A 4312-nucleotide genomic window follows, 5' to 3' on the forward strand; every position below is an offset into this window, starting at 1 on the left:
ACCACGACGATCTCATCTACCTGTTCTCGCTGCGGTACCGCTTCCCGGACGTGCCCGCCGCCGGCGCGGACGGTGACGTCGTCGACAAGATGACCGCCATCTGGTACACATTCGCAAAGACCGGGTACGTTTGCGATGTACATAACATCGCCACATTTACTGTACCAGTGTACTATGTAATTGTCAAAGAAATAAAATCACTGCCAGGTGTAATGAAACTATATGAAACGTGATTTGCTTGTTGCAGTGATCCGAACGCGTACGGCGGACTGGACCTGCCCGAGCTGAGCGGACTGCACTGGCCCGCCATGACGCCTGACAAGCGACACTACCTCGAAGTCAACAAACAATTGTCAGTTAAAACGAATCTTAAAGAAGATCGAATCAAGCTGTGGGAGGAACTGTTTCCTATTGAATATTAATATAAAATTATTCATGCTCTGTATCAGTGATTTTTTCCATTATATTTTTTGAAAATAAATTTGTTTTTTTTTAACAAGTTGGTCGTGAAATTGTCCAAAAAATGTGGAACGCTTCACGATTTTGCGTGTCATCCTTGCGCAGGGGCCATGCTAATCTTCTCTGTATCGTTCCAATTTTAGTATATGTACTGCCGAAGCAAGTACACTTGCTAAAGATGTCCGAGTGTATATATACTCACGGGACAGAATAACTTTGATAGCGTGTTTTAGGCCAAGTTTTAAAAAAATCACAATGCGTGTATTGTTATGATAAAAATTCTTTAATTAACTATAATAAATTTAAGTACCTTAACAGCTATTTTTAGCATTTATAACTCTGAAGATTTACATTGAATTTTATTTCTTTAAACGATAAAATCTTTGATCAATTTAGGCGACATCTATGATACATAATGTGAAACTCTAACAAGGAATTTGAAAAAAAAATGTATTTGATATCGTAACGTTTTATGCACATAAAAATATTTAAAAATCATACAAGTAAATCTTACTAATATTATTAATGCGAAAGTTTAGATGTTTGTTGTTTGTCGCCGGCTTGTAAACGGCTGAACGGATCTCGATGAAATTTGTCAGAGGTGTAGAGCATAGTCTGTAGTCTGGAAGAACACATAGGCTCCTTGCTTTTATTTGTTTTTTAGTTCCACGTCAGATTTAGTAAAATTGCTGAGAATTCATTTTGCTGTTTTAGTTGTGCCGTACAAGACGGGTGCTGGCCCGCGGCTCCAACTACTCTGATCTAATATATTTTTGAAAAGTAGATACTTTATAATTACTAATAAATAGTTTATTGTGTTGTTTTCTTCACACTTATTGTGTGTCAAGTCAGTATGTCTATACTAAAAAAAGGAAAGATTTGTATTTATATGTTGAAATAACTCAAAAACTAATGGGTCGATTTTAAAAATTCTTTCACCATCAAATAACTACGTTATCAGTAACAACCAATATTATAAATTTGACAGTTTAGATGGATGGATAAATGTTTGTAGTCTAAACGGCTGAACGAATTTTGATGAAATTTGGTATTGATGTAGAGGATATTCAGGTAGAACAGGCTACACACTTTAGTATTTTTTAATTTCACGCTGACGTAGTCGTGGGCGAAAGCTATTAGGATATATTACAATGTGTATCGCAGTAAGGTGAAATAAAACTCTTATATTACGGTATAAGTATATTTACATGCGGCTTCCTGCCGAAGTACTAATGTGTACAATAGATTACATCAATTCCAAGTCTACAACAAGTTACACTACAAGCTACCGGCTCGAGGCTCGCTGCCGCACGACACGTCGGTATTCTGATACCAGAATACAGCCTTATTCTGCTAATAAACAGCGGCCACAGCAGAATACGGTCTAAGACTTTGCCTATTTTCAGCACCTTATTACATCAATAGTACCTATTTCTTGTATCTAAGATATAAAATGACCAAAATTAAATGCTACATATGAAGTATATAAGACAGAGAAGGGATTAGGGAAGGGGAAAGATATAAATACATTAATTGAGATTCATTTCAAATAAACTAATTATTTGCTATACTTTGTGTCGCTACAATATTTGAAAATAGGCAAAGTGGGAAATTACCAGAACCTTATATGCTAGACCGTGAGCAGCGACCCTCGCGCTCTTTTGTACTCTATATACAAATATATTACTAAGGATACGCTTTTGCGTTTACACTGTAACATAACATGTACAAATCACCACTAAGTACTAAACGAAATCCGGCTCGAAGGACCATAGCATTCGACCAGCGAAAAATACGTTATATTGAAAATAAATGGAGTAGTTCATAAATAATTTGAAAAAAAAAAAATTAAATACAATGAGTATTGTTTGCAAAATCTGCAAGAAACTTAATATTAAGTATAATTGTGATTTATGATTGAGACAGTAAATGTTAATAAAAATTTTGATAAGAAGATTAACTACATTTTTAAAAGATAAATAAAGTTGCGACTTTAGAGCGAGTTTACACACGCCAGTAACTGGAACATTAGCATGCCAGCTACTGACATGTGTAAACACTTCATTCACTGGAACTTAAACATTCGCGATTACAAATATACATACAAAAGTTTAGTTTACACACAAAATGATAATTAAAAAATAAAATTGTCTTGGAGTATCACAATATAGTTAATTAAATTACAAACATTACATAAAACAATACAAACATCTCAAAAGCATTTTCATATAAAAAACTTTAGTAAAAAATTAACTCTGAAAACTACTAAACATTCTTATAAATACAAAAAATACTGAGGCTATGGAAAAAAATTATCATATTGGGTAGGGTACTCGTGAGCTTTGCCGACGGCATTATGACGTCACACATGAAGCCTTAATCAAACATTGGGCCTATCCCTCTTGAAATTACCGTTAATTTTTTTTTTAGTACAAAACTAAGTAAAAAAATTCCTTCTTTTAAAAAATGTGATTTTTTACAAATCTGAAAAACCCATACATAAAAACCGTTACTAATTATCTCAAAAAAAATGTTTAATTTAGGGTTAACTAATGGACGCTGTCAAGAAAAAACCTAACAGTTATAGTCTTGACGTCTTGAAGTCCTCTCTACAAGAAATCTGACCCGGTGAGGCATTGCATATAGTTTTTCGTCAGTATTTATGTAAAAGGTAAATAGACAGACAAAGGAATAATAATATACGTAGAAAATGGCTTAAAACGATAACAATTACAGTACGAAAAGGGTTTTTTGTCACTGAGTTTACCAGGAGGGCGCTAGTGAGCTGTCAAAATTAAAAAAAAAACCTGAATGTTTTGCAATTAACAGAGTATAATAACTGGCTATGAATTAAAAATTATATGAATTTACAGAATGTATGACAAATTAAAAAATGCAAATAAATCTGCTTGTTCAAGCAAATCCATAATTTTTTCTGGCACACTTTGCTTTTATACATTCTTATATTCTTCATATACATATACAAAATATCGCAAAAAAAATCACAATTTTGTATCACCGGAAAAAAAATCGAAAAAACTTTAAAATAAAATAATTAAATTACTAAATTGTTACAAAATTACAAGTTTGTGTTGATTGTTCTAATTTCAGTCATAAAAATAGGATTTTTCTGAGTACATTACAATATACAATATCTAACGAAAATGTATAAAACACTGATTTAAAAAAATAATACAAAAAAATATTTTTATAAATATCACTGGCAGGTTGTACCAAATTTATTTTCAATAGAGATTCATGAATATGAGATTCTTTCAATTCTTAATTAAAAAAAAAAAAACACTAAACATCAAAGAAAAAAAGTTAAATTCGAGCCTTTTTTTGTTCGCTTTAAACTATCTAATAATTATAAAAGACGTATGGATTTATCACAGAAAACAATCTTGTTTGCTAACAAAAAATATCATTTCGCGGTAAAAACCATAACGTGCGTGACACTGACAGCTGTCAGCGATCCATTGGCCATAGACAATTTACTTTGTAAAATAAGTTTCTAAAAAGTAAAATTTAAAAAAATATAAAATTAATTCTTCATTTGTCATAAACCGGAGCATTTATTCGAGAGTATTTCCTAATATTTTAAATATTTGTTTATATCATCTTTACTTAATAGCTATTAGAGTTGAGTTACAAATAGATCCATAAATCTCGTTAATAATTTGAAATCAACATTTGATTTCAAACCATTTTTAGTACCTATTCCGATGACAATCGAAAAACCTTTATATGACGATCGAATATCTTTACATCGTGTACACAAAGTAAGGATCGAAGATAGATTTGTGCGGCGTATTGTAGTGTGGCGAAGTGGCGATGTGGCGATGTGGCGATG

The 4312-nt window shown here is 32.2% G+C and overlaps 1 long non-coding RNA gene across 1 annotated transcript; it reads left to right on the plus strand.

Annotated features, from left to right (window-relative positions):
* Positions 1 to 6: 6 nt before the first annotated feature.
* On the plus strand, positions 7 to 481 carry LOC106110861. Its single transcript, XR_001226126.1, has 2 exons — positions 7 to 124; positions 248 to 481. It is a non-coding gene; the product is annotated as an uncharacterized LOC106110861 (long non-coding RNA).
* Positions 482 to 4312: the final 3831 nt, after the last annotated feature.

The sequence above is a fragment of the Papilio polytes genome, unplaced genomic scaffold, assembly GCF_000836215.1.
Source record: "Papilio polytes unplaced genomic scaffold, Ppol_1.0 DF824393.1, whole genome shotgun sequence".
NCBI lineage: Eukaryota > Metazoa > Arthropoda > Insecta > Lepidoptera > Papilionidae > Papilio > Papilio polytes.